The sequence below is a fragment of the Curcuma longa genome, chromosome 20 (genome assembly GCF_044706935.1).
Source record: "Curcuma longa cultivar G26 ecotype Majalengka, Jawa Barat chromosome 20, ITB_CL_G26_1.1, whole genome shotgun sequence".
Classification (NCBI taxonomy): domain Eukaryota; kingdom Viridiplantae; phylum Streptophyta; class Magnoliopsida; order Zingiberales; family Zingiberaceae; genus Curcuma; species Curcuma longa.
In genome coordinates, this window is record NC_133880.1 from 9,455,950 (window position 1) to 9,475,453 (window position 19,504).

Sequence of the window (19,504 nt, forward strand, 5' to 3'; positions counted from 1 at the left end):
CCTCGGGTAATACTTTCTGCATCACTGATTTCTTCTTCATCAAATTTTCATTTTCTACATAAGAAAACAAAAATATTAGAAAATTATTTATTACAAATACAGTATAATATGTAAAAATTTACCTTTTGGCCATCCTTGGTTTCATCAACCCTGTTCAAAATAAAATAATAATATTAATTAGTAAAAAAAGAGTTGCAAATACAAAAAAGTAAAAACAATATTAAATGTGAGAAAAATTAAAATGATACACAACTAGGCTATCAAGAAGAGTCGTCTTCACCGTCGTCACCGTCATCATCATCATCGGGAACCTGAGGAAGCTGACTTGGAGCGGAGCCTAACTGAAAATGCTGCATAATCAACTGCTGCTGTCTGCGCATTTCACTCATTTCTTCATTCTGTTGTCTGCGCATTTCTCTCATTTCTTGATCCCTTTGAATAATTATTCCTTTTAAATGAGAGACTTCTTCAGTTAGGCTATCTATTTGTGCCCTCATTGCTGGTTGGGTGGAAGAAGAAGAAGAGGTGGCAGCAACTCGATGAGTTCTGCTAAGAGAACCCATTCCCAATATCCTCCCCCCTTTGATCCTCCAGTCACATCCAACCAGATACTCAAGTCATTTCCAACGGAGGGCTCAGATCCATCAGCATTTTCGCTAGCACTTGAACTCCTCTGTGCTAGCTCGGCCTCATCATATTTTTCCTGTATTGAAATATAAATACATTTAATAAGTTAAACAACATACATAACTATTAAAAATCATATAACTGAAATAATTAAAATTTAAACCTTCATAGCTCTAGCTCTTTCCCCGCTCCAAGTCTTATCTTTTTTTTGAAAAGTACGGGTAAATGTTTCAATAAATAGTGGCTCCTTCCCCATCTCCTTAGTCTAAAATTAAAAAACATTGTTAGAAATAAAGAAATAAGTGAAATTACATTAATAACATAATGTATAGAAAAATTTACCAATCTACGCGTGTGTTCCTCGATGTTGATGGAGCCTCCCGCATATGTAGCAGATGAGTCACCAGAATTATATGATTGATTTGTCTTGTTCTGGTGACTTCGTTGTTTGCTTTGGTCAGTTTCCCAAACACCTTTGATCCTCGTCCAATTCTCATCAGTGATGCACGGTGGTTTCTTGTTTCTGTCCTTGGCATGATGTAGAGTATGACGAATATGATCCCCACATTTTTTTTAAAAAATTCTCTTTATTTCTAATTCATGTGATGGATCCCAAGTGAATGCTCGCTGAAATACATAAAAATAAATAGTTAGATATATTAAATTTTATATGATATATTAATTAAACACCCCAAGGTAAAAGTCAAAGTTCAAATTATAATCCTAACGTAACTTGCTATGGATGCAACAAAAGGGGACACATCAAGCCAAATTGCCCGGATCAAAAGAAGAAAGAAGATTCAAAAGAAAAGAAGAAGAAGAAGGAGGTGATGGTTGCACAAACCACATGGGATACCTCAAGTAGTGAGTCCTCAGATGATGAAGAAGAAGTGTGCCACATTACCCGACACATGGCGCTCATGGCACACAAGGATGATCAATACACATCAAGTGAAGAGGAAGAATCAAGCGACGATGAATCCTCCTCAAGTGAGGATGAGGTAATGGATAGTGCTAAACAAAAACTTATTTTTCGTACAATGGCTTATCTTAGAAATGCTTTAGTTAAATCAAAATCTAAGGTCAAAGCATTAAAAGAAGAACTTAGAACAACTAGGAATACCAACCTTGACTACCATGACATATGTGAAGAAAATGAAAAATTGAAAAATGAAGTTGAGGATCTAAAGAAATGCTTAGAGAAATTCACCTTAGGGTCTAGAAACCTTGACATGATCCTAAACAGTCAACGGGCGGTATACAACAAGGCGGGGCTAGGATATAGGCCTAAAGAGGTGTCCTACATTTCACTAGTAGATAGACAAAGGGGGTTAAACAAATCACCTAAGGACAAGGTTAGACAAGCTTGGGTACCTAAAAAGTATTTTAAAAATGTAAGTGAATCTAGTTTTTGGGTTCCAAAACGTGATGTAGTTTTATGTTGTTTTGATGTATTTTATGTTGTTTAGGTGAGAGAGAAGAAGGATACGGGCATGTGGATTATGGATAGTGGATGTTCAAGACACATGACCGGAGATGTAAGTAAATTCACGAAAATAAAATACATAAAGAAAGGAGAAGTATCATTTGGTAATAGTGGAAAACTCAAAATCATAGGTAGAGGTACCATTGAGGTTTCATCCAAAATTAAAATTCATAAAGTCCTTTTAGTCAAAAACATGGAATTTAACTTGCTAGTATAAGTCAATTATGTGACTCGGGCTATCAAGTGGAGTTTCATGCAACAAAATATTTGGTTAGGCAAATAGGTGAGAAAAATATCATACTAGAAGGCTATAGGAACCGAAATCTTTATTATCTTAATTTAGCTTTTGCTTCTAACCCGTATGTTGAGTGTTTCATGTCAAAAGAAGAAGAAGGATGGCTATGGCACAGGAGGCTTGGACACATCAACATGAAAACCATAGCAAAGGTGGCAAACAAGGAGTTGGTGAAAGGACTACCAAAGCTCAAGTATGTCAAGAACAAATTGTGTGATGCATGCCAAGAGGGTAAGCAATCAAAATCATCACACAAAGGTAAAACACTAACTAGTACTACATTACCTTTAGAATTATTGCACTTGGACTTGTTTGATTGTCATAGTACTCCTTCATTGAATGGTAGTAAATATTGCTTGGTAATAGTAGATGACTACTCAAGATACTCTTGGGTATTTTTCATGAAACATAAGGACGATACCTTAGACATTTTTATTGGGTTTAGTAAAAGGGTTGAAAATGAAAGAACACTCAAAATAAATAGAATTAGGAGTGATCATGGTGGAGAGTTTGAAAATTCAAAATTCTCCAAATTTTGCTTAGAAAATGGATACAAGCATGAGTTCTCATGTGCAAGAACCCCTCAACAAAATGGAGTTGTTGAGAGGAAAAATAGGGCTTTACAAGAAGCCGCTAGAACCATGCTAAATGCATATTCACTACCCACATACCTATGGGCAGAAGCGGTTAACACCGCTTGCTACATTCAAAACAGGGTAGCAATTCATAGATTTTTAGGAAAAACTCCTTTTGAGTTGTGGAGTGGAAAAATTCCAAAGATTAGTTACTTTCGAGTGTTTGGATGTAAAGTGTACATTTTAAACACTAAGGATGAGTTGAAGAAATTTGAGGCCAAGGCGGATGAAGGAATCCTTGTGGGTTATTCATCCTCTAGTAAAAGCTATAGGATTTACAACAAAAGAACTCAAACCATTGAAGAATCGTCAAATGTTGAATTTGACGAGTCAAGTAACACCTACCCTAGAAGATCACAAATCGATGAGGACATAATTGCACAAACAAAAGAAATAACCAAAGAAATGGAAAATCTACAAATAGAGAGCAACAATCTAGGGGGAGGAAGAAATGACCTTGAGGATGAGCCTAAATGCAACAATAACGAGTGTGAGGAGCCCATTAAGACTAGGACTCTTAGGCATCATCAAGATCACCCTATTGACCAAGTTGTAGGGGATATAGAACTAGGAGTAAGAACTAGGTCTCAATTTAGAAACGAAACAAGTCAAATTGCCTTAATCTCACAATGTGAACCTAAAACAATTGATGAGGCTCTAAGTGATACGGATTGGATCCTAGCAATGCAAGAAGAACTAAACCAATTCGAAAGAAGCAATGTATGGGAACTAGTTCCAAGACCCAATGACAAAACAATTGTGACCACAAAATGGGTGTTTAGGAACAAGTTAGATGATCAAGGAATTGTAACTAGGAATAAGGCTAGATTGGTGGCTAGAGGTTTCAATCAAGTTGAAGGACTAGATTATGATGAGACCTATGCACCGGTAGCTAGATTAGAGTCCATTCGAATCCTTCTAGGATATGCCGCATACATGGGTTTTAAACTCCATCAAATGGATGTAAAATCGGCATTTCTAAATGGATTCATTAAGGAAGAAGTATATGTAGAGCAACCTCCCGGTTTTGAGAGTGTTGATCTTCCCAACCATGTGTATAAGCTCAACAAAGCCTTATATGGGTTAAAGCAAGCTCCAAGAGCTTGGTATGAGAGGTTATCAACCTTTCTAATATCAAAAGGCTTTAGGAGAGGGAGTATTGATCCAACATTGTTTATAAAGTCAAAAGAAAATGATATCTTTGTTGCCCAAGTGTATGTGGATGATATTATTTTTGGGTCAACTAATGATGACTTCCTACATGAATTCATCAAACATATGGAAGATGAGTTTGAGATGAGTCTAGTTGGGGAGCTCACTTTCTTCTTAGGACTACAAGTAAAACAAACGAGTGAGGGAACCCATGTGTTTCAAACAAAATATGCAAAAGAAATGATAAAGAAATTTGGAATGGAAAATGCTAAAACAATAACAACTCCAATGGGAACAAATGTGAAACTAGATAAAGATGATGAGGGTAAAAGTACAGACTCAAAACAATATAGGAGCATGATTGGTAGCCTACTCTATCTAACCGCTAGTAGACCGGATATTTTATTTGCGGTTGGGATGTGTGCAAGGTATCAATCATGTGCAAAAGAATCACACCTTGCAGCTGTAAAAAGAATTTTAAAATACATTAAGGGAACCTTAAATGTAGGTCTTTGGTACCCAAGAAACCAAAATTTTGATCTAATTGGGTATACTGACTCAGATTATGCAGGATGTAAGTTGGATAGAAAAAGCACTAGTGGTGGATGCCAATTTCTAGGAGCTTCCTTAGTGAGTTGGAGTAGTAGAAAACAACCATGTGTAGCTTTGTCTACTACTGAAGCAGAATATGTGGCCTTAGGAGGATGTGTAGCTCAACTTTTATGGATGATGCATACACTTAAGGATTATGAGCTAAATTATTCAAAGGTTCAAATCATGTGTGACAACATGAGTACAATCAACTTAACGAAAAATCCAGTGCATCATTCAAGAACTAAGCATATTGAAATTAAACATCATTTCATAAGGGATCACATGGCAAGAGGTGATATAGAACTAAGCTACATTGAATCAAAATCAAATCTTGCCGATATATTCACCAAACCACTACCCGAAGTCGAATTCACAAAAATAAGAAGAGGGTTAGGAATGTGTCTTGTGGAATAGAAGTGTCTAGCATTTTATAAACCAACAACATGAACTTTTACATCTCACAAGACTTTAGGATGACTTTGAATGTGTATTGGTGATTTGATTGATATGTGAGATGATAGGATGATACTCATACCTCACAAATGCTCTCTAGCATCTTGATGTGGTATAAATGGTATCAATTCAATTATTTTAGACTAACTATGGGAAAGGCAAATGTCTAATTAATGGACATCTTGCTCATAGATCATAGTTGGACATTTTAAAGAATTTCACACCATTTCAACAATTAACTAAGGATAGGGAGACAAAAGACCAGAATTGAACTCATAACAAATCCTAAACTTGATACAAAATGCATGCATTTGTGCCAAACTTCAAAGTTTGTATCAAACCATGGAAACAAGAATATTTTTCATAAATTCATATTTTTCCCTAATAGAGAATATCAAAACAAACATGTCTGCAAAATTTCAGATTTTTCTGAATTTTATGGAATTTTTTATGCATTTCTGAAGTTCGTATCAGAATATGCACAGGGCTGATTTCAGACCATCAGTCGACTGACACAGAAATACCAGTCGACTGATGCAACTCGGCAAACAGCACAGAAAAATCAGTCGACTGAGCAGTCGACTGCTTCACTCGACTGATCTTTCTGTGAGTTTTTACAAAGGGCATCAGTCGACTGCAAATGGCTCAGTCGACTGATATCAGTCGACTGGCAACCCATCAGTCGACTGACGGCGCGACTTCTATATAAGAAATCATAAACGGCGGTCGACTGCTAACCCTAGGGTTGCGTCGTCCCTGCCGTTTTTCGTCTCTCCAGCCATCCTCCAGCCTCCTAGAGCCCAAAACTTCCCTATTTCTCATCTCCTACGACCTCTACTCCTCCTTTCAAGCGAAAAACTAGGGTTTTTCATAATGGAAAACCAAAAACAAAGAAGGTAAATCTCTTAAAACGATTCTTTTTTAGTTCTATTCTTTTAAAACTAATTTTTGGACTAATTTGCTTATGTTTTCATGTCCTTGCATCATGCATTGCATTACTCTTAGAGTTAGGACAAAACATGTAGCACATAAACCTTCTAGGAGACCAATTCCTCAAAGAACTGAAAATGCACCACAATATCCAAATCCATCTTACTTTCAGAACACTCCTGAACCTAGATTCTATTCTCCGGCGGCCCAAAACATCTTTGAAACAACTGATTTTCATCTTATGGATGTTAGGTTCATAAATAAATCTTTCTTCCAGTCATATGCACCTGGGTTGTATGAACTCATCACCTTTTATCAGTTGGAATCTCTTGTTAACTGCAATTGCAATGTAAACCTAGACATGTGTAAGGAATTCTTTGTAAACCTTCGTCCTATTGATGCAAATGAAAACAACTACAAAACCACTGTTGCAGGGAGATCAATAGATTTTAATCCTGAAGTTTTACGATCTTTTCTACGCCTTCGCCCATCGACAAACCCTTTTGTGTGCTTTCCTGATGTTCCTGGACCTATCACTGGTACTTTCTCACACATCACAGTCAACCAAATCCATGAACATTACTTTGGTGTTCCAAGAAATCCCTTCATAAGAATCTTTCAAGGCAATGAAATGTCAGCAATTCATTATGTTTGGTATAGGATAGTTCTGGATTGTATCCTTCCACTTGTAACCCGAGGTCGATCAGTAGTTAGAATTCCTCATCTAATCATGATGTATGCATTAGAGCAACATCTAGACATCGACATTGCTCTTCATGTCTTCTCAGTCATCCTCCATTATTCTGGTGTTTCAAAAGGCAAACTATATATGCCATTTGGAAATATCATCACTCAATTCATTGCATCCAAGGGCATTGACATCTCACTAGGTACCATTCGTCCACTCTCAAAAGATTATGATCAGTTGGGAGCCAAACATCTAAAGCTAGCAAAGATTCAACCTCATGGTGCAACTCTGGCATGGAAGCGTGACATTCAGCCAGGTGCTGCACAGCCAGCTGAGGCTCCTGAGCCTGAGGAGGGTGACGATGCACCTACTGAGCCTGCAGCTGCCACTTCTTCTTCTTCCACTAGCTTAGATGAGCGGATTAGTCATCTTGAAGAAAGGATGGACAAGAGATTTAATGATCTTGAAGAACGCATCCAGGGTATTATGATCATGTTGATTCATACTCATCAGGAGGTTCGTAGCCTTCGACAGGACTGGACATCTGCTGCACAAAGACAAAATGAAATGTATCAGCAGCAGCAGCAGATGTTTGACATGATGCAGAGGATGCACATGTCATTCCAGGCTCCACCTCCTCCTCCTGGCGATGATGATGTTGATATGTAGTTAGAGTGACTTGATGTTTCTATGACTTTTTGTGTAAACCTAAAACTTTGGTTGTGCTTGTGATGATAAGGATATTTTATTTGACTGTGAATGCTTTGAATCGATGTTGATAGTGATGCTTTTAAGTTCTTTTAGTTTGTATTGCTTATATTGTTATAATTGTGTGATATGTTTGATTCATATATCTTGCATGGATATAGGGGGAGCTTGGGATTGAAAATGGATTTTTAAATCTAATATATTTAGGGGGAGCATCTTGGGTTACAATAACTCCTTAAGATAAAATAAAAATTTGTAAATCTCAAGGAATTAAGATCCCATACCATTTCTTATATGACATCAAACATCCTAGAACCATTAAAGAGTGAAACTATTTACTCATTCAAACTGATGATACTTAGTTCTTTAAAACTCAAAGTTTCAAGTTTTTGATACATGGTATCAAAATGACTTTTTATTGATGCAAAAATATTGAAACCAATTTTCTCTCACACAAAATGGGTTAAGAAATTACATTGTCAAATTTTAGAATTTTTGGACGAAATTTGAATTAGTTATGAATTTCTAAAGTTGGGCTGAAAAATCAGACTTTCAGCCATCAGTCGACTGAGACAGATACCAGTCGACTGATATCTCTGTGACATTGTGATTTTGACCTATTTTCTTGGAAATTGACCATTCCTTGACATCAAACGCTTGATGTATGTTCTATAATTACTCTACTGGTAAATAGGACTGGTACAAACAATACCTCAATACCCAAAAATATTTTGATACTAATGCATGTTTCTTGACAATTTAAATCTCTTGGCACATAGTATCAAAATGATATTTTAAGATTGAAAATATGTTGAAACTATTTTTCCATAATTGCTTATGGGTCATTAAATCAGAGTGTCAAATTTCATATTTTTCTGAATTAATATGAATTAGTTAAGGCTTTTCGAAGTTGGCACTGAAAATCAGTTTATCAGTCATCAGTCGACTGATGCAGATAAGCAGTCGACTGATGTCTCTATTTTTCTGAATTATGCTGAATTTTCAATGAATTTTTGATTCCATCTTGCCACTTATTAGTACATTTAATATACTCCTTGTTCACTGATGCGCTTGAGTGTTTAATCTTATATTTTTAGTGCTTGAACAAAGGAGAAGTAAGGATTAAGGGGGAGAAAGTTACAACGTTAGTCATAATTCATTCCTCTTGAAAAGATTGACTACTTATTCATAATTTGCTCTGATAATTACTGCTTTTTGCTGTATGTCAAAAAGGGGGAGAATGAAATGAAATGGAAAGTTAGGCCTTCATGATTATTCATGGTTACTTATTCATGCTTAATGTTTATGCTTACTTGATTAACTCTGATTAAAGCATGATTATTGAAAGTACTTATTGTGATATTATATATGTTGTATTAAAGACCTAACTTAAATGATTTTTGCCAAACATCAAAAAGGGGGAGATTGTTGGGGCAATTTTGCCCCAAGTGATTTGGATTTTAATGTTTGGCTAAATCAGGTTAAGTTAGGCAATGCTTGTTGATCTAACATGTGTGACTTGAGTTCACAGGAAAGTCCAGGAATGAAGTCTTGGCATTTGGTGAAGTCCCGGAGGCGCGGCCTCTTGGCAAAGGTGAAGTCCCGGAGGCGAGGCCTCTTGGCAAGAGAAGTCTTAGCACGACAAAGTCGAGGGAAACGTCTCAAGCAAGTGCAAGGAAGTGCACGAGGCTTGTGGAAGGCGTTTGAAGACTTGTGTCAAGGCTAAGGGATGAAGAAGAAGCTGGAAAAGTGAGTTTTCAGCTTAGGCAGTCGACTGGCCCTGCCAGCAGTCGACTGGGGTTGATCCGAAGAACACACAGCCAAGAACAGAAAGATCAGTCGAGTGGACAGTCGACTGGGACCAGTCGACTGGCCTTGGAGCAGTCGACTGGTAGACTACCGTTGGGTGACAACTGGCAAATTAAATGCATATTTAATTGCCGTTGAAGCCCATCAGTCGACTGGCCCTAGGAGCAGTCGACTGGTGCACTGAAATTTATAAAAAGAGCGGTCAACGTCGCAGAGCAAAACAATCAGATTCTTTCATCTTCTTTACTGCTCTTTTACACTGTAAAAGCTCTTCTCTTCCTCTCATACTTCACTACAAATCTTGTACGAGGAAGACGTCCTGTTGTGAAGGTTTCTCCGCCTTCGAAGTGTGATTCGAGAAGGAGATTGTTTTCATAGTGGAATCGTCGGCTGCGTGTGTGGATCCTTGGATTAGTCACCTCGTTGAGGTGGATACCAAGTAAATCGAACCGGGTTAGCGTTTGTTTCTTTGTGCTTTATCATTATCTCTTTGCTTCCGCTAACAAACTCGCAGAGAAAAATCGAAAGACGCTATTCACCCCCCTCTAGCGAACGCCTCGATCCCAACATAGTGCCTGGGCTACTAGACAGAGTCACTCAAATCTCTACTGACCTAGCACCTGAATTAAAGACTAAGCTAATTGTCTGCCTCATCCAAAATAATAATGTATTTGCTTGGGTTCCTCAGGAAGTTACAGGAATAGCCCCAACATAATTGAACATCGACTCAATATCCTCCCTGATTCCAAATCTGTCAAACAGAAAAAGAGACATTTCAGACTTTAGCAAGATAAAATAATTTAGGCCAAAATCACTAAACTTCTCGAAGCTGGACACATTCGAAAAGTTTAATTTTCAACATGGATTGCGAACATAGTATTGGTCCTGAAACCTAGAGGCAAGTGACATGTCTGTATTAATTTTCGAGATCTTAATAAAGCATATCCTAAGGATTGTTATCCCCTCCCTAGAATTGATCAATCTTGTGGACTCCACCTCAGGATGTGAATTCATATGTATGTTGGATGTCTATCAAGAATATCATCAAATTACATTGGCCAAAGAAGATAAGGAAAAGGCTAGTTTTATTACCTCAGGAGGAATTTTTTGTTATACGATCATGTCTTTTGAGTTGAAAAATGTAGGGGTCATTATCAACGACTCATGGATAAAGTCTTCAAGCATCAGATAGGTCACAACATCAAAGTATATGTGAATAATATATTAATCAAATCAGTTCAAGCTAAGAACCTGATCATTGATATTAAAGAAACATGTAATACTTTGTGAAGTTATAATCTCAAATTAAATCCTAATAAATGCCAATTTAGCATCAAGAGTGGTCGGTTCCTGGGATATATAGTAATTGAAAGAGGGATAAAAGTTAACACGGAAAAAGTCCAAGCTTTGCAAAACATGGTTTCACTGTGGAATACTAAGAAAGTTTAAAGCTTAGTAGAACATATTACAACATTATCAAGATTTATATCACAATCAGCTACAAGGAGTCTTCCCTTCTTTAAAACATTACATAAGGTAGCTAGATTTGCTTAGGATGAGAAATGTGAACAAGCTGTTAACAATCTAAAGACTTATATAATAACCCTTTCGGTCTTGTCAAAATCTACACTTGGTGAATCTCTATGGCTTTATCTGTCTACCTCTAAAGGCGCTTTGGGCTTGATTTTGATCAAACAAGAAGGAAATACCCAGCAACCCATTTATTTCTTAAGCCATCTGTTAATGGATGTTGAAACTCGGTACATCACTTTGAAACATTTTGCTTTATCTTTGGTTCTGACTGTTCACAAACTTCGGCCATACTTCCTCTCACAATTCAATCACGGTATTGACTAATAGTCCTCTAGGTTGAGTATTAACTAATACGGAGGACTCGGGATGATTAATAAAATGGACTACGGAGCTCAACGAGTGTGATATACAATATCAGCCTAGAATAGCTATAAATGCCCAAGCCTTAGCCGACTTCTTGGCTATGACCTCTAGTATAGATGTGCAAGAAATCTAAAAAATCTTTATAGACGGATTATCCACTAAAAAGGAAAGTGGAGTCAGAATCTTATTATATTCTCCTAAAGGGGGCACGTTACAGATGGCCATAAAACTCCATTTTAAAGCATCTAATAATGAGACTAATTATGAAACCTTACTTGCTGGGCTGCAAGTAGCCAAAGATGTAGGAGCAACTCGAATAATTATCTGTTCAGACTCTCAACTAGCTACCCAGCAGATCGAGGGAACTTTCAAAATCTGTAATGATAGGCTCCGAAGGTATACCGAGGCTTTCAAAAAATTAAAGGTTTCTTTTTAGAAAGTTACTATTCAAATAATACCTCAGGTTGAAAATCAGAAAGTGGATAAGCTAGCTCAATTAGCTAGTGCCTTGATCCATTGGGAGCAAGAAGAACCCATAATACACAATCAGCTTATAGCCCACATTGATAGGGTTACAGAAATAAGTGAACCTGCTTATTGGAGAGTTCCCATCATCACCTTTCTTAAAGATAGAACCTTGTCATCCAATTCAGGTCGAGCAAAATTCTCAAAAGGTGTGTAACCAGGTTCACTTTGGTAGGAGATATTTTAAACAAATGAGTCTTATCCCAACCTCTACTCAAGTGTCTTGGTACCAATGAGGCTGAGTACGTTATGCAAGAAATTTATCAAGGTATTTGTGAAAATCACATAGGAGGAAAAACTCTGGCTCGGAAAGCACTGTTAGCTAGATACTTCTAGTAGACCTTATAAGTTGACATAGCTCGGATGGCTAGTATCTGTCTAAATTGTTAGAGACATCAGAATCTTCCTCACCATCCTACAGAATTGTTAAGAATTGATACCACCTCTTGCCCCTTTAATCAATGGGGGATGGATATTGTAGGCTCTTTTCCAATAGGACCTCACCAAAAAAAATTTCTCTTAGTAGTCATCATTACTTCTCCAAGTGGATTGAAGCTGAACCATTGGTAAGGAAACTAAAGAGACTGTTTTATAATTTCTATGGCAAAATATTATTTGTCAATATGTGATCCCTCGTAAGTTAATATTAGATAATGTGTGACAGTTCCGAGGATGCAAATTAAAAGAATGGTGCCAAGAACTTGAGATTGTACAAGCCTTCGCTTCCGTAACATATCTACAAAGCAACGGACAAGTAGAGGTGGTTAATAGAGAACTCGTCAAAGGCCTCAAGATAAAAATTGGATCAGGTGTAAGGTAATTAGGTAAATGAACTACTTGGTATTTTATGGGCATATAGAACCACCACAAGAGATAGCACCTGGATGACTCCTTTTCATCTCATCTATAGAAGAGAAGCAATAGTGAGATTGGGGAGGGATCAACAAGGATCAGTACCTATGGAGACAACAACTCTAACAAGTGATGTTCTAAACTCGACCTCATTACTGAAACTAAAAAATTGATAGCCATCAAACTCGCTTCATATCGTTAGCGCATGTGCCAGACCTACAATAAAAAAGTTATTCCTCATTCCTTTTATGTGGGAGATTTTGACTAGAAGAAAACAAAACCTGTAGGGGACGTCGAAAAACTAGAACCACAATGGGAAGGGCTTTATCAAGTTACTCAACGACTGGCCAGCAGATCTTTTATCTAAAAGACCCCAAAGGAAAAGAACTCAACAGACCCTGGAACGCCACACATCTCAGACCTTATTGTACGTAAACAGGATCTGACTTTGTCTAAATTTGCTTAATTTATTTTGCATTAGCAATTTATGATAAATATAAAATTTTCTACTTCATTATTTTATCCACTTAACATTGAGTCTCAAGCTTGCGACTTTGCCTTATGACAGGTCTGAAACACTGAGCCCCGAGCTTGAGACTTTGCCTTATGACAGGCCTGAAACACTGATCCCCAAGCACGCGACTTTGCCTTACCACAAGCCTTGAGCTCGCGACTTTGCCTTACAACAGGCCTGGAACATCTAGCTCTGAGCTCACGACTTTGCTTTATGACAAGCCTGGAACATCAAGCCCTGGGCTTGTAACTTTGCCTTATGACAAGTCTGAAACACCGAGCTTTGAGCTCACAACTTTGCCTTATGACAGACTTGGAATATCAAGCTTTAAGCTCATGACTTTGTCTTATGATAGGCCTAGAACACCAAGTCCTGAGCTAGTGACTTTGCCTTTTGACAGGCCTGAAATACTAAGCCCCAAGCTCACGACTTTGCCTTATGACAGGTCTGAAACATCGAGCCCTAAGCTTGTGACTTTGCCTTATGATATAGGCCTGGAACACCGAGCCCTAATCTTGTGACTTTGCCTCACGACAAACCTGGAACACCGAGCTCTGAGCTTGCAACTTTGCCTTACGATAGACCTAGAACACCGAGCTTTGAGCTCATGACTTTGTCTTACAATAGACTTGGAACACCAAACCCTGAGCTCCCAATTTTACCTTATGACAAGTCTAGAACACCGAGCTCCGAACTCGTGACTTTGTCTTATAACAGGCCTGGAACATCGAGCCCTAAGCTCGCAACTTTATATTACGATAGGCTTGGAACGCCGAGCTCCGAGCTTGTGACAAGCCTGAAATATCGAACTCTGAACTCGTGACTTTACCTTACGATTGGCCTGGAACACTAAGCTCTGAGCTTGTGACTTTGCCTTATAACAGGCTTGGAACACCAAGCTTTGAGCTCGTGACTTTGTCTTATAATAGGCCTAGAACACCGAGCTTTGAGCTCGCAATTTTGTCTTACGACAAGCTTGAATCATCGAGCTCTAAGCTCGTGACTTTGCCTTATGATAGGCCTGGAACATCAAGCCCCAAGCTCACGATTTAGCCTTATGACAAGTCTGGAACACTATACTCCAAGTTTGTCTTACGACAGACATAAAATACCGAGCCCCGAACTCATGACTTTGCCTTACGATAGGCCTAGAACACTATGCTACGAGCTTGCGACTTTACCTTACGACAGGCCTAAAATACTAAGCTATGAACTCGCGACTTTGACTTACGACAAGTCTAGAGCTCCAAGCCTCAAACTCATGAGAACTACTTCACAATAGGTTTAAAGTACTTCCCTTCTAACTTGCAATATAATCTTACCTCTTCATACACAGTTTAAGGATATCTAACTCTAGATTCATAAGTTCCAAAATTCTTGTTTAAAGTAATTATAAGGTAAAAAAAGTTCATACTCATTGAAGAATAATGCTTCCTATTGAGAAACAAGACAGCGAAATAGATAAAAGAGGGATATTCGTCATTTAGTCCATCCAAAATAGGAGTATAAAAGAAATGAACACTAGAAAGAGGTACAAGAGAGTTATAAGTTCCTATTATGCTCTAGTCTTGTCACTTAGAGTCGGCAAGTTGTCCGATACTTTCTGGGGATCCAAAAAGCTCAAGTCAGTTCCTCGAGGTATAAGACCTAATTGCAGAAACTAACGACTTGTCCCTTTAAATCTATGTTTTAACATCTTGCTGGTCCGAGCTCCTAGTATATCATAATACTCCTGGGACATGAGGAAAGCTGCTTTTTTTCTCTTGGCATTGGCCTTCCATTCCTACCTTATAATCCTCTAGCCCTTTCCTGATAGACTTTAAGTCAGAAATAACGTATTCTTTTTGTTTCTACTCCTCTGATAATTGTTTTTCTAGGTCTTGCCTTTTAGTACTGCCTCACTTAGGTCACGACATAGATCTCCTTTTTGTGCATGAAAGGATATTAGTTCTCCCTCTGCCTGGGTGGTTTCATTCTTAAAGGCTTGGGTCTCTTTCCTAGCTTTGAGAGCTTCTTCTTCAGCTGCTTGAAAAGCAACCTTAGCCTTCTCTAAGGCCTGCTCCATCTGGTGAAGTTTCTCTGATTGGAGATCGTCAAGACTCAAGATGCCTCAACATTATCTCGAGTGGTTTCACTTTCAACTCATGGTTTTTCTATTGCCGCACGAACCTCTTCAAAGTCCACAATTGGTTGTCTTTTCAGTTCGGCTATCTGAGTTTTCAAGCGGTGTTGTTCGGCAATTAAGTTAGGAAGTCAACGGTGGAGTTCTCTATGCTCCTTCCAGATCTTCAAAGATTATGAAGTTAGTATAATGGCTATGCCCTCTTGCGAGAAATCAAACTTCTTACCTTGGCAATAGAGCCATTTAGACACTCGCTCAAGCTCTCTAGATCTAGGCAAGGCAATACTTCAGTTTCATACCAATGTATCTCGTCAATTTTACGTTGGGAACGCTCCTCTTTCCCCTCATAAGAAGCTCGGGGAACCCTTGGAGGGAGGGCACTAGAGGGTCCGGGGCCCATTTTTGAAATAATAGGGGTAGACGTCGGACCTTGGCAGGGAGTCTGAGCTAGCACTTTATTTTTTATCTTGTCGATGTTTTGTGCGACCCTCTAGAGGCAAAATCCTCAGAGGTAGGGTTGCCAATGGAACTCTTTCTGAAGGACTTGATAAAGCCTCTGGGGTCATTTGATATGTCTCAGGAAGGAGGTAGAATTGTTGTAGTTCCCGAGGCAAGCTGCTCCCAATTCCTCTTTTATGATCAGAGATCTCGAGAGTCTTCTCCTTCTTCCTCTTCTCAGTGTTTAAAAGTGGGGCTCCATATGCTTGTTGGGGGGTTTCTTTTCTAAGGGGAGAGCCTATAGACTCCTAGATCAAATTGGAGAATCCTCGACCTCCATAGGTCAATCACTCACAGTTGTTGTAACCCTCACCTCGGCAGCTAAGGACTCGGTCGCATCTTCTGAGACCCACCAACTGTCAGTCATGGTCAATCCCACTTTAAGGCTTTGGTAACTGAGGCGTTCAACATAATGTGACATGCACAAATATAAAGAGATTAGTCAATATAAAAAATAACTTAAAGAAGAACATAAACCTTACTCAGTAGATCTTTTAAGGGAATGTCATTTGGGCTCAGACCGACTCGATATAGAATAACCTAATTATTCACCAATGAGTTCACATTAAATTTTAGATCTATCAAGATATCTACTACAGATAGATAAATGGATTCTAGCCTATATTGATCAAGGATTGGCTATGGCGATAGTTCGGAACACCAAGTGGTAAGCCAAGTGTAGGGTTGAGAAGACTTAATGAAAAAATATCTATTTTTCCAGCCCTCATGTGAGGTTGGATATTTATCTAAAAAATTTCATCCTGGCCTTTTTGCAAAGTAAACTACTCCCGACTTTCCTCTCTTGGGATAGAAAAAGTAATGAAAAGTGGTAGAGTTAAATGGGATATGATATATTTGGAAAATGATAAAAGCACCATAGATCAAATGGTAAGAATTAGGGATGAGCTGGGATAAAGAACATTAAAAATAGGTAGCTAGGTTTTGTAAAAAGGTTGGGATAGGGAATCTGAGACTGCCAGCCAGCTAACCATGAAAGAAAGTAACATAACCTAGTGGCGGCTCATGAAGACGGTGCTCTAGGGCTGGAATCCTAATCCTATGATCAGACGAAATGTCATACTACTCTCTAAGTGGTAGGTCATCAGTTGGAGAATAGGTAGATCATTGCACCTCATACCAAGGTAAGGGCACATTCGTAGTGGCCATGAGAATTGAGGGAATGGAGGTATAAGAAGAAAAAAAGAGAAAAAAAAGGCAATCTGGAGACTTACGGGATTATGATTGTCGCCGGACGATGAAGGAAGAAGAAGGTACAAAGGAAGACGAATGAAAGTAATGTTGGCGTAATACTATGATAGGTTAATATACTTTAGCCACAACATAGTATGGTTATCTCTACAACCCGCTTCACTGTTAGATGAGAGGAAAGAATGGCAAGATCTCGCTTTGGTTGTCATCGCATACAACCTGTTTGATAGAATCACAACATGATTTCCTTCATAAATGCTCGAAACTGATGGCACTTCAAAAAATACAACGGTTCAAATTCCACCGGATGATAAACTAAAGGGATAAAGAAATAGCCTCACCGTTTGATTTATGGATACGTCATCTCGTTTATCTATCCATATCTTCATCATTCCCATGTTGTCATCATTATAAAGGGTGTTCTCGCTGATCAAAGAGCATGATACATGCCTCCATTAATGAGATGGTCAAAATGGGGCCATGGCAAAGCTGATAAGTGACCTAATCTATCAACATCATAAGAATATATCATACTCTTGGGAAAGGGAATAGATTGATTGGGTCAACAATGTCATAAATGACTCAAATATAAGTCCAATCAGTGGGACTAGGCCTCTTTCATCTAGACTAATCAGGGAGATTTGTGATATGGTGAGATCTCTGAGTTGTCCTGTGGTTGCCACGTAGGTACTACATGGCCTTAAAGAAAGGTCAAAAGGATCAAATATGGTCATGTAAAAACTCCGAATCATTGACAGATGACCATAATTGACCTCTTGTCAATTATAAGTGTCGACCTCAGATTTCGACTCGACATTCACTCGGCCTTAGGTGCCGACCTCTTTTTAGTTATAGGTCTCGGTCTCAAGTTCGAACCTCAACATCTACCTGGCCTCAAGTGCCGACCTCTTTTTAGTTATTTGTCTCGGCCTCAGGTTCCCTTCAACATCCACTTAGCCACAGACGCAGATCTCTTTTCAATTATAGGCCTCAACCTCTGGTTCCGACCTCAACATCCACTCGACCTCAGGCACCAACCTCTTTTCATTTATAGGTCTCGGCTTCAGGTTCTGACCTTGACATCCATTCAACCTTAGGCACTGACCTCTTTTCAGTTATAGGTCTCGGCCTCAGGTTCTAATCTCGACATTCACTCGGCCTCAGGCGCCGACCAATCTTTAGTCTCGGGTCTTGACCTCAGGTTCCAACTTCGACATCCACTTGGCCTCAAGCGCCGACCTCTTTTCATCAGTTATAGATATCGACCTTAGTTCCGACCTCGACATTCACTTGGCCTCAGACGTTGATCTCTTTTTAGTCTCAAGTCTCGACCTCATAACTCAAGCTAACAAAGTTGATTCATCCATAAAATTAGGAAACTCTAAGATCGTTTCACTCGGAGAATAAAGAAAATATTTCAGAAAACATAAATGATTGGAATGCATATATCGGAATGAAATCTCATATTTTGGAATATTTCCTAAATTGATACTAATATTTTGGAGATCAACTCTATAAAAGGTTGTTTGTACCCATAGTCACAGGTATGCACACATCAACCTTAATTTTTCTAAGTTCTTAAACTTCTTCCTCATGCAAAATCTTAATTTGAGCGTCAGAGTGGTTTGCCAAGATTCGCCCTGACATTATTCTAACTCTCTTTTTGAGTATTTTTCATGTTCCTTTGTCTTCTTCGACGACTATCTTCGAGTGGTGTGCACGTCAACAGTTCATTGGCGAGTAACTTGCTCATCCATGATGTATTGGCCAGAACAAATAGAGAGTGGAATTTTCACTGTTTACCATGTAAATTAATTTCTAAATCAACTTACAAATTTTTCATAAGGGTGTTTTGGTAACACCAATTTATATGGACACTATTTTAAAAAATAATAATACCATACTCATTTTATTGATAAGGATGAAGTTTTGACTTAAAAAATGAGATTTTGAAAACTCTCCCTAAGTTTGAGATTTCTTTCAATAATAATATCATCATATTTTCTTTAAAGATAAAAATTAAGGGAAAGAGGGAATATAATTACCAAGGGTATAATGTACTCAAGTCTTTAATCTTGGTTTATGCTCTTGGATTTTTGCACATACTTATCAAATAAGTTACAATATTTTTTAAAATTTTATTTTGAATTCTTAATTCTCAAAAGCTCTTTAAAAGCTTATGTGTCCAAGTTCCCATCGTTCATTTACAAAGCTATCTAAATATCACTAGGTAAAATATTAGTCTAGTAAACCATATCATTCAAATTTGAATTTTAGATTTTTCACAATTATATATTTGATCAACTACTTATCCTTCCGATCAAACTATACTTAACAAGAAAGATTCTAGTCAATTAAAAAAATTTATTTCAATTGATTGAACAAATGAAAAATCCCCTCACCCACTTATAGCCCATTACAAGTCTTATATAAGGTTCATGGCATATGTGTTGGTGCAGCAAGGTCGAACTTAGTCTTGATAAACTAAGAATGTCTTTTAATATTTAAGCA

General features: G+C 38.1%; 1 pseudogene; it reads right to left on the reverse strand.

Moving 5' to 3' along the window:
* Positions 1-260: 260 nt before the first annotated feature.
* LOC141813026 (uncharacterized) lies at positions 261-1,269 on the reverse strand (annotated as a pseudogene).
* Positions 1,270-19,504: the final 18,235 nt, after the last annotated feature.